We start from the raw sequence: 12,486 nt of genomic DNA on the forward strand, positions 1-12,486 counted from the left end.
CACCCAGTCAACAGTCACAGGAACACAGTTTTGAAGCTGTACATACATTAGTCAGGGGTCTGATCATTTGGGATGAAGTTGCTCAAATGGGTGGACCATGGTCAGTGCTGAGGGGCTGACCACTTAGAAGTCAAAAAGAGGTTATCAAGGGCCACTGCTAAGGGAAGGGAATCAGGGAGTCTTTTCAGGGATTGGAAGTGGAATGCTGGGCTGCAGAGGGAATTATGATGTTGAAGGGGGCAGCTCAATATATACCAAGGGGAGAGATGACAGAGCATTGAGGGGAAGAAGATGAATTCACGAAGTGTAAGCAGTACCCTGGCATTCATGGGGTCAGACAGAATCATAGAATCCCCTCACAGTGCAGAACTAGGCCATTCAACCCATTGAGCCCACATTAACCTTCCAAAGACCATTCTGCCCAGACCCACTCCATTATCTATCCCTGTAGCTCTGCGCTTCCTATGGTTAATTCACGTAACCTGTACATCTTTGGGCTGTGGGCGGAAAGTGGAGCGCCCAGAGGAAACCCACACAGCCACAGGCAGAATGCACAAACCACAAAGACAGTCCGAGGTTGGAATTGAAGCCTGGCTCTGTGAGGCAACAGTGCTAACCACTGAGTCACTGTACCAAAGCACAGAGCCAATGAGATTGAGGGCTAACAGGAACAAAATGTGTACATTTGGACATTCACCAAAAGGGAGAGGGCGAGCCTGAGACTCACTGTAGGAGGAGGAGTAATCACTGTCTCCTTCCATCACAATGACAATAACAAGTGTTGCAATGGAGCTGAACATAGCTGCCATCACACCCAGAGTCAGTGGGGTGAGTGTTTCATTCTGTGATGGAGGGAACTTCAATTTCAAAGAGATATGAAGCCCTTCTTTACACAGATCACCCCAACACACACACACACACACACAGACACACACACACACACAGACACACAGACACACACACACACACACACACAGACACACACACAGACACACACAGACACACACACACACACAGACACACACACAGACACACACGCACACACACACACACACACACACAGACACACACACAGACGCACACACACAGACGCACACGCACACACACACACACACACAGACACACACACACACAGACAATCACAGTTGTTAGTGCTGGTATAGCTGAAGGCAAGTTGGAGAAGCACAGTGTATTGCAATGCCACTTTACACACTGGGCCAAGCTTCCACTTCCTGCATCAGAACAGGGTGTTTCTCAGGATTCTTAGTTTGTTTTCTTAATGTTCACTCATTATGGCCCTGCTCAGAGATTAACAACACTTGTCTTGCCTTGCATTTAGCCTGGAGAGAAAATCAGGCTACCTTGTCAGGTTTCACAACATGATCAATGCAAGGAGACGCTGGTCAGTCAGGGAATGGACAGGAAAGGAGTGGAGCAAGTTGTCTCGAGTGAGGGCAGCAAGGGTGAGTAGCTGGATGATGGGGGAAGGAGGGGGTAGGAGTGGTGCAGGGTCATTGTGGGAAGGTACTGCAGGCAGTAGGGAGACAGGTAGAACATGAGCCTCAGTGTGAGCTGGATGCAATGGCAGGGATAGAGTGAGTGTGAAGTGACAGAAGGAAGAGTGTGCCACTTATGCTGACAGATATTGAGAGAGAAGGTCATTGACCTTCTTGTGACACTGTTGTGCACTCCTCCAGCCCACAGACATTGTATTAAAACAACATTCAACTCATTGATTAGGTCTGATATTTAAAACAATGCGGGGGATAATCAGTGAATCCCACACTGAGGAAGCACGCCATTTGGCCCATCAAGTCCCACCAACCCTCTGAACAGCATGCTACTCAGATCCGCTCCCCTTAACTGTAGCCCCACATTTAGCATGGCCAATACACCTAATTTGCACATCTTGGATTGTGGAGGAAACCTACGTAGACATGGAGAGAACATGCAAACTCAACACAGTCACCCAAGACCTGAAACAAACCTGGGTCCATGGTGCGATCAAGCAGCAGAGCTAACTACTGAGCCTCAACTTCCAAAACATCTACACATCAGACTAGAGCTGGGTAGTAGCTACAGACCAGGTGGTAAAGATTGATATGGTTTGCAACTGGTGTTTACATGGCATGAACATCAATAGGTTCTGACACCAGCAAGCATTTTGCCACGGCTGAGCACAAGATATCGCAAGAGCAGCGCCTGCAGGACTTAATAAGATGAACACTGGAAAATGAACAGTATGACATAACTCACTAGAGCTCAGAGAGAAACCCTCCATGAAACTCCATGGAATTGTCATTTCGAAAAATAATGGTTCTGGACTCACAACAGTTCAAAGTCATTAAGGTAGCATTGCACATTCCGTACAATGTTTTATTCAGGAAAAATAGGAAATTTGAAATTGGAGAAAAAAAAAACAGAAAGTGCTGACACACTTAGCAGGTCAGGCAGCATCTGTGGAGAGAGAAAAGGACTCGATGACATTACAAAAGCAGCACAACTTTCTGCTCTGTATTTCTGGCAGAACGTAAAGATTGCAGCTCCAACTCGAATTTATTTATCAAGCTAAAACTCTCCTAAGAACAGCTAGTGGGGAAGCACAATAAGACCAGAAGACATAGGAGTGGAAGCAAGGCCATTCAGCCCATCGAGTCCACTTTGCCATTCAATCATGGCTGATGGGCATTTCAATTGCACTTACCTGCACTCTCCCCATAGCCCTTAATTTCTTGCAAGATCAAGAATTTATCAATCTCTGCCTTGAAGACATTTAACATCCCGGCCTCCACTGCGCTCCATGGCAACGAATTCCGCAGGTCCACCGCTCTCTGGTTGAAGAAATGTCTCCTCATTTCCATTCCATATTGACTCCCTCTAATTCTAAAGCTGTGCCCACGGGTCCTAGTCTCCCCACCAACTGAAACAAATTCCCAGCATCCACCTTTTCAAAGCCACGCATTATCTTGTAAGTTTCTATTAGATTTCTCCTCAACCTTCTAAACTCTAATGAATACAATCCCAGGATCCTCAGCCAATCATCGTATGTTAGGCCTACCATTCCAGAGATCATCCGTGTGAATCTCCACTGGGCACGCTCCAATGCCAGTATGTCCTTCCTGAGGTGTGGGGCCCAAAATTGGCACGTTATTCCAAATGGAGCCTAACCAGAGCTTTACAAAATCTCAGAAGTACATCACTGCTTTTACATTCCAACCCCTTTGAGATAATGACAACATTACATTTGCTTTCTTAATCAAGGACTAAATCTGCAAGTCAACCTTCAGAGAATCCTCGACTAGCACTCCCAGAACCCTTTGTACTTTGGCTTTATGAATTTTCTCACCATTTAGAAAATAGTCCATGCCTGTATTCTTTTTTTCCAAAGTGCAAGACCTTGCATTTGCTCATGTTGAATTTCATCAGCCATTTCCTAGACCACTCCCCAGACTGTCTAAATCTTTCTGCAGCCTCCCCACTTCCTCAGTACTACCTGCCTGTCCACCTAACTTCGTATCATTAGCAAACTTCACAAGAATACTCCCAGTCCCTTCATCCAGATCATTAATATATAACGTGAACAGTTGCGGCCCCAACACTGAACCCTGCGGGACACCACTTGTCACTGGCTGCCATTCCAAAAAAGAACCTTTTATCCCAACTCTCTGCCTTCTGTCAGACAGCCAATCCTCAATCTATGCCAGTAGCTCACCTCGAACACCATGGGCCCTCACCTTACTCAGCAGCCTCCCGTGAAGCACCTTATCAAAGACCTTTTGGAAGTCTAGGTAGAGAACACCCACTGGGTTTTCCGGGTCTAACCCACTTGTTGCCTCCTTAAAGAATTCTAGCAGGTTTATCAGGCATGACTTCCCCTTACTAAATTCATGCTGACTTGTTCTAATCCAGCTCTGCACTTCCAAGAATTTAGAAATCTCATCCTTAATAATGGATTCTAGAATTTTACCTACAACTGAGGTTAGGCTAATCGGCCTATAATTTTCCATCTTTTGTCTTGATCCTTTCTTGAACAAGGGGGTTACAATAGCGATTTTCCAATAATCTGGGACTTTCCCTGACTCCAGTAACTTTTGAAAGATCACAACCAACACCTCCGTTATTTCCTCAGCCACCTCCCTCTAGGGTGTAGCCCATCGGGGCCTGGAGATTTATCAAGTTTTAGACCTTTTAGCTTTTCTAGCATTTTCTCTTTTGTAATAGCCATCATACTCAACTCAGCCCCCTGACTCTCCTTAATTGTCGGGATATTACTAATGTCTCCCACTCTGAAGACTAACACAAAGGACTTATTAAGTTCTTCAGCTATTTCCTTATCTCCCATCACTAACCTTTCTGCATCAATTTGGTGCAGCCCAATTTCTACTTTTGCCTCTTGTTTGTTTCTTATGTATTGAAAGAAACTTTTACTGTCATTTCTAATATTACTGGCTAGCCTACCTTCATATTTGATCCTTTCCTTCCTTATTTCTCCTTGTATTTCTCTGTTTGTTTTTGTAGTCTTCCCAATCTTTTGATATCCTAATGCTCTTGGCCACTTTAAAGGCTCTCTCTTTTCCTGTGATACCTTTCCTGACTTCCTTTGTCAGCCATGGCTGTCTAACCTCAGGATATGGCTGATGAAATTCAACGCGAACAAATGCAAAGTCTTGCACTTTGGAAAAAAGAATACAAGCGTGGACTATTTTCTAAAGGGTGAGAAAATTCATAAAATGAAAGTACATAGGGATCTGGGAGTGCTAGTCCAGGATTCTCTGAAGGCTAACTTGCAGTTTGAGTCCATGGTTAAGAAAGCACATGTAATGTTGTCGTTTACCTCAAGAGGGTTGGAAAGTAAAAGCAGCGATGTGCTTCTGAGACCTTATAAGGCTTTTATTCAGCCCCATTTAGAATACTGTGTTCACTTTTGGGTCCCACTCCTCAGGAAGGACATACTGGCACTGGAGCATGTCCAGCAGAGATTCACACGGATGAATGCTGCCTCTGAATTATCCAGATAATCTTTCTTTTCTTTGGGATGAACCGCTGTACTGTGTCCTCAATTATACCAAGAAACTCCTGCAATTGTTGCTCTACTGTCTTCCCCACTAGGCTCTGCTTCCAGTCGATTTTCATCAGTTCTTCTCTCATGCCCCTGTAATTACATTTATTTAACTGTAACACCATTACATCCAATTTTGCCTTCTCTCTTTCAAACTGCAGGCTGAACTCGACCATATTATGATCGCTGCCTCCTAAGTGTTCCTGACTTAAAATTCTGGCTCATTTCTTAGCACTAAGTCCAGAATAGCCTGCTCCCTTTATTGAGTTTTTCTCTTTGTTGAACTCTCCCAGTGAAAAGCCAAATTAATCCCTCAAATACAAAAATTGAAACTACCAAATAACTTGTTAATCCAAGGTTGTTGAAGCAAGTACTATGTTATGGGAAATCAGTGATTTCCGGTTCCATACTCCATTGCAATATATTCAAATCTGTGCTCGGAATAGTCACATCGAATACATTAAAAAATCTGAAGTTGCTACATGCACCTGGCGGGTTCCTATCTGTCAATACAGATGCATTGGTGAAAAATGTAAGTTTTGCTGCTGTTTTCTCTCAGGCTTAACACTACTGGCCACCCTTGTAATTGGATCTCGTGGTCTCTATAATTTGGAGCATAATTATTTTCTGCCCAGATAAACAATTCAAAGGCACAAGATCCAAAGAGACAACCTTTAATCTGTGTACAAAATATTTAAATAGGCATAATAATTCAAAGCACAAAATAGTGTACATTCCAAGCAAATCAAACTTCAGGCTCCAAATCAACAAATTGTGTATTTAAGCAAGGTCACTCTGCAAGTAAAATGATGAGTCATACATTTCCATAAATATCTTACACACACTCTCTCTAAACTAAGGTGTTAATGCAGACATACACTTGCACCATGGAACCAGCTGCTGTTTCAGCTGACAGAGTTGTTTGCTGTAAAGATGAAATCACCTTTTCGGTAAAACATCTTTGCTACAGAAATACAATATCAACCTCCTTTGAAGTTGTACTGAAGCAAAGAAAAGCAACAAGCGTACTCTGTAGCTACACTGGATTAACAGGAATCCAACAGCACCTCGTCTTCTGCTTGGGAACTCCGCAGCTTCTGGACGTAATATTGAATTCAACAATTTTAGGGCTCAAGGCCATGTCCTTACCCCCACACACTAGGCCTTATCACCACATGGGTTGCTACCACACACAACCCATTGTTAGCTCCTCATTGCCCTCATTCAGACTGACCTTCAACTACTCCTTTGTCTGTCCAACAGATTTTCCTTCTCTTTCAGCTCTATGTCCACCTATCATTTCCTCTTCCCCGCTCCCCGACACTATCTTCTTTATAAAAATCAACATTTTCCCAGCTAATTAACAAAGCCATTTGAAGTGTAATCATCATTTTAATCTAAAGACGTTCCAACCAGCTAGTGAGTTAGGCATAAAAAAACAGGCACTTTTCTTTCAAATTGCACGTGTCTAATAAGTGGTACATATTGAAGATGAAGTGTTGCCTGTGGATTGTCCAGTTTGGATGGATAATGACTTGAGAATATACAATGGAACCATATTTCAGCATCTGCTTTTGAACAGCAGGAGGGACAGAGAAACGTGGATTGGTAACTTCAAGGATTGGAAGTCCCTCTGTCCCGTTGTCTCATCTCAAAAGTATTGTCTGGTATGAAAAACAATGTAGAAAAACAAACATAAACCACAAAGATATCCATAAATTTTACTACTGCTAAGGATTCTGATCAACCAATAAACAACTGTGGTCTCAGGTTAAAGTCTAGCAACTCAGGGGACTCCGAATATTTTAAATAGTATCGGCTTTATTTTTACGGTCTGTATTCGACAGTCTGCTTTTTAAACTTTATACCTGTGTTAGAGTGTGCACCTCTAGTATTGCATCTCTAATTGAAGTGTGATTGCTTCATGATAAATAGGAATTGTTGTGATTAACTAAAAGGCTGTTAGAAAGAGGGGAACCAAATTAACAGTCATCTGGTTGTAACACAAAATATACTAAAACATGTAAAAAGAAACAAAGCATTTCATTACTTGAAAATAGAATCAGAAAGGTTACTTGTGAAGGCCTAAAAAGCTCACTGAAGATTATTTTCTGATCTCCTGCAAGGCTTGTAATCATGACCTTCTCCTGTATAAGTTGTTTTGTCTACGCATTAATCGGTTTTATTTTGTCACATAGCAGAACTTGGAAAAGAATTCAACTGGATACTTCTATAAAGTACTTATTAAGAGGCTGGAGCAGTGCTATTGGAAACAAAACAGGAAAAACTGAAGCACATTATCTGACGGCTGTTTTAGTGAATCCATTTGGAAGGTGGTTTGCAAAAAATAAGGAATACCAAAATGTTTCCAAGGACCTGATGAACTAATGGGTTAGAAAGCTGAAACGACAGGAAATTGGTTAGTTCTTAAATCGCTGCCAATGCTGCTTTGAGCTCTCCAGCAACATTTTGATAAGTTGGAACATTATAGCAGGCTGTGTTCCAACAGGGTAGCTGACCCACTCAGCTATTAGTCGGATCTGCCCCTACACTTTTCAGGTCCAGTCCAATTTACTTCAAGTGTGAGCTGATACAAATACTGAGGAAACAGGACATCTCCTTAACAAGTGAAATGTAAGGATTAAGAAATAACCATCAGGTGGGAAGGGGCAAATTGAACAGCAAGTTCAGAAAGATAAACCAAAAAAGTTTGGGTTTAGAGACAGAAGTTGACAGGTATTTATGCTATTAATTACCAGACTTAACATGTTGAGGTGAATTTACTGAATAGCTATGGTATAAATTCAGAAATTTCAAAATGATGGATAATTGATGGTGAAATCTTATTTCGATAAAGCAAACAGCAAAGATTGATCAGCATTTTATGCCCATTCAGGGAAATTTCTTCCTCATCATACGTTGCAGCTGATTGTGTGAATAGGTAAATTACTGATATTTTAAGTAAATTCAGGGTAAAATCATTGATATTATTTCCATCATAGGCATTCTCAAAAAAGAACAAACTTTCTGACAATTAAAATGATTAAAAAGCATCTGGTTGTGTATATGAATAGAAAGGGTTTAGAGGAATATACATCAAGTGCTGTTAAATGGGACAAGATTAATGGAGAATATCTGGTCAGCATGGACAGGTTGGACTAAAGGATCTGTTTCTGTACTGTACAACTCCATGACTCGAAGTGATTTTCATTAAAAACAAAGAACAAAACGTTAGGTTTAGAGATGGGTTTTTTTCATGCAATCATGAAGACTCTAACAGTTTTCTATAATGATATAAAATATAAAGCCACTCAAAAATTTCAACAATTCCAGATTTTGTTTACAGAGAGTTTAGGTTCAGCAGTCACATGAAAGTCTGCTTTTCCTGGCAAATAATCCATTGCTTTGAGCTAAAGAATCAGGGAAATCAGTAATGGTTATTGTGCTGTTGAGATTTTGGATAGTCTTGAAGGGTATTAACACTCAACAGCCTATAAACATTTCATAACCTACCTACACGTTTACAACCTGAAAAACAGCCTTATCGCTTTATTCCCTTGCAGAGGGATGCTGGAAATCTGAAACAAAAACTGAGAGCGCTAGGAAAATTCAGCAGGTCATAGAGTCATAGAGATGTACAGCATGGAAACAGACCCTTCAGTCCAACCCGTCCATGCTGACCAGATATCCCAACCCAATGTAGTCCCACCTGCCAGCATCCAGCCCATATCCCTCCAAACCCTTCCTATTCATATACCCATTCAAATGCCTCTTAAATGTTGCAATTGTACCAGCCTCCACCACATCCTCTGGCAGCTCATTCCATACACGTACCACCCTCTGCGTGAAAAAGTTGCCCCTTAGGTCCCTTTTATATCTTTCCCCTCTCACTCTAAACCTATGCCTTCTAGTTCTAGACTCCCCAACCCCTGGGAAAAGACTTTGTCTATTTATCCTATCCATGCCCCTTGTAATTTCGTAAACCTCTATAAGGTCACCCCTCAGCCTCCGATGCTCCAGGGAAAACAACCCCAGCCTGTTCAGCCTCTCCCTGTAGCTCAGATCCTCCAATCCTGGCAATGTCCTTGTGAATCTTTTCTGAACCCTTTCAAGTTTCACAACATCTTTCTGATAGGAAGGAGACCAGAATTGCATGCAATATTCCAACAGTGGCCTAACCAATGTCCTGTACAGCCACAACATGACCTCCCAACTCCTGTACTCAATATTCTGACCAATAAAGGAAAGCATACCAAACGCCTTCTTCACTATCCTATCTACCTGTGACTCCACTTTCAAGGAGCTACGAACCTACGAACCAAGGTCTCTTTGTTCAACAACACTTCCTAGGACCTTACTATTAATTGTATAAGTCCTGCTAAGATTTGCTTTCCCAAATGCAGCATCTCGCATTTATCTGAATTAAACTTCATCTGCCACTTCTCAGCCCATTGGCCCATCCGGTCAAGATCCTGTTGTAATCTGAGGTAACCCTCTTTGCTGTCCACTACATCTCCAATTTTGGTGTCACCTACAAACTTACTAACTGTACCTCTTATGCTCGCATCCAAATCATTTATGTAAATGACAAAAGGTAGAGGACCCAGCACCGATCCTTGTGGCACTCCACTGGTCACAGGCCTCCAGTCTGAATAACAACCCTCCACCACCACCCTCTGTCTTCTACCTTTGAACCAGTTTTGTATCCAAATGGCTAGTTCTCCCTGTATTCCGTGAGATCTAACCTTGCTAATCAGTCTCCCATGGGGAATCTTGTCGAACACCTTACTGAAGTCCATATAGATCACATCTACTGCTCTACCCTCATCAATCTTCTTTGTTACTTCATCAAAAAACTCAATCAAGTTTGTGAGACATGATTTCCCACGCACAAAGCCATGCTGACTATCCCAAATCAGTCCTTGCCTTTCCAAATACATGTAGTAGCATTTTTGGAGAGAAAGACATTTTGAGTCCAGTGACCCTTTGTCTCTTCACTCTCAAAAGCTTCACCCTGTTTCTGTCTCCACAGATGCTGCTAAACCTGCAGCATTCTTTGTATTTGTTTCAGATTTCCAGCATATGCAATGTTTTGCTTTTAAACACTTTATTGAAAGCCTTTTGAAAGTTCAAATATATTACATCTAACATATCTGCCTTATTTATTCTCTCTGTTAATTCTTTGAAATAATTCAGTAGGATTAATTACCTTTTGGAAGCTGACCAAGTCACTAAAATTCAGCTGGATTTTAAAGTTCCTGGGAAGTGGGGGTTGATGGATAGGAGGTGTAAATTGGTCTGAAATTCTTGGGTAAACCTTTTTAAGCTTCCTTTTTATACCTAAGAATCAAATGAGTTGTCTGCCTGTTTGCCGTGTTGGTGGTAATGTAATACTCTATAGTTAGGCGGCTGTTTGTGATCAGCACAGACTCAAATCAGCCAAAAGACCTTTTTCTGTTGAAGTGCTTATGCCCAAAATGTCGACTCTCCTGCTCCTCGGATGCTGCCTGACCTGCTGTGCTATTCCAGCACCACTCTAATCTTGACTCTAATCTCCAGCATCTGCAGTATCCACCTATACCTCTAAGCCTATGTTAATTTTCTTTTGTTTTTTATGTTTGAGAATATTTACTTAATTTTTATATTCCTCGATAATTTAAGTTCACCATTTGTCTTTGCCTTTCTATTTGTTCTTTGGATTTTTTATTTCCCAGTCAATATTCTACATTACCTATTACCATCCTTTCCTTTATGGTGTATGCACTTAATGGATATCTTTCTATTTAGTTTCACTTTTTCTTTTGTATCTGAATTTCTCCACAATGTGCTATTACTGTTTAGTTTCATTTGCTTTAGCAGGAAATATTTTACCAAAACTGTATTGTTCACTGTTTTTAATGTTCCCACACCTCTTCAATTTGCTTTGCCAGGACATCTTTCCCACTTTTGTTTATTTACCTAGACTAATTCTCATCCTTTACAATCATTTTTTTACTTCGATTTTTGTCTTATTTTTAAACGATTGCAAATGACAAAACTTTGTCATTTTGTGACCGCTGTTGCAAAGTCATTCTCCTGCACGCACTTCTGGTTCATTTCCTATCATTCCATTCAGCAATGTTGTTTTGAAGAAGAATTGTTTTGGACTCAAAACACGAATTCTGTTTCTCTCTCCTCCGATGCTGCCAGACATACCGACATTGGGCAGCACTTTCTGTTTTGCTTCACTGTTCCCTCTTGGGTTGGTCATTTTACAAACAGGGTAAGAAGGAAATCTGTACATACTTGTGAAATCTTTTGTTCATTTTCCTTATTCTACTTTTTTTCCGAATTCAGTTGCTATTAAATAAATATCTCACATGATTTTAATCAAAGTCCTTTAGTCATTTCTTTACTCCTTCCTCCCTCTCTTTTCTACCATTCGCTCGACTATAGTATACTTTCACTAGTGTGATTGATCTTGTCTTTTATTTCAATCCATATGATTCTGTTTTTAATCTTCTGCCAGTTAAGTGTCATTTTGCTTTCTGCATTATGTAATTTCTAATTAGCACAGCTACCCGATGTGATTCGCCTGCACTGACCTTCCTAATTAGGGTGTAACCTGCAACAATTTATTATCAGTCTTGTTCTTTGACAACCATCTTTCATAGTGATTCCTATTACATCTGATTCCTGATTCTAGATTATTATCTCCAGCCCTCTTATATTATTCCAGATGCTATATGTATTAAATGTGAGACATATGAGCCTGCCCACTACCTACGGGTGACACGATGGCTCAGTGGTTAGCACTGCTGTCTCAAAATGCCAGGAACCCAGGTTCAATTCCAACCTTGGGTGACTGAGTGGAGTTTGTACAATCTCCCTGTGTGGGTTTTCTCTGGGTGCTCTGGTTTTGTCCCACAGTCCAAAGATGTGTAGGTCAGGTGCATTAGCCATGGGAAATTATCCATAGTGTTCAAGGGATGTGTAGGTTAAGTGCATTAATCACAGGTCTGGGTGGGATACTCTTCAGAGGGTGGTGTGGGCTTGGTTGGCCAAATGGCCTGTTTCCACACTGTAGGGGTTATATGACTCTTCTGTAGAGATTTTCTGACAAGTGAATACAATCAGAGCTGATCTGATTTTGTGTTGACATCTACTATCCAAAATTCATTGATTAGATTAGATTACTTATAGTGTGGAAACAGGCCCTTCATTTGTGGGATGGGAGTGTTGCCAGCAAAGCCATCATTTATTGCCCATCCCATATTGTCCTGGACATATTGAAGTGCTGCAGTCATTTGGGTGGCACAGTGGCTCAGTGGTTAGCACTGCTGCCTCACAGTGCCAGGGACCTGGGTTTGATTCCTGCCACGGGTGACTGTCTGTGTGGAGTTTGCACATTCTCACTGCATGTGCATGGGTTTTCTCTGGGTGCTCTG

At 41.5% G+C, this 12,486-nt stretch overlaps 1 protein-coding gene across 1 annotated transcript in view; it reads right to left on the reverse strand.

Annotated features, from left to right (window-relative positions):
- The window catches only part of elapor2b (endosome-lysosome associated apoptosis and autophagy regulator family member 2b), a 127,599-nt gene that overhangs the window by 98,917 nt on the left and 16,196 nt on the right, over positions 1–12,486 (reverse strand). The gene's annotated exons all lie outside the window — the stretch shown is intronic.

Source organism: Hemiscyllium ocellatum, chromosome 23 (genome assembly GCF_020745735.1).
Source record: "Hemiscyllium ocellatum isolate sHemOce1 chromosome 23, sHemOce1.pat.X.cur, whole genome shotgun sequence".
NCBI lineage: Eukaryota > Metazoa > Chordata > Chondrichthyes > Orectolobiformes > Hemiscylliidae > Hemiscyllium > Hemiscyllium ocellatum.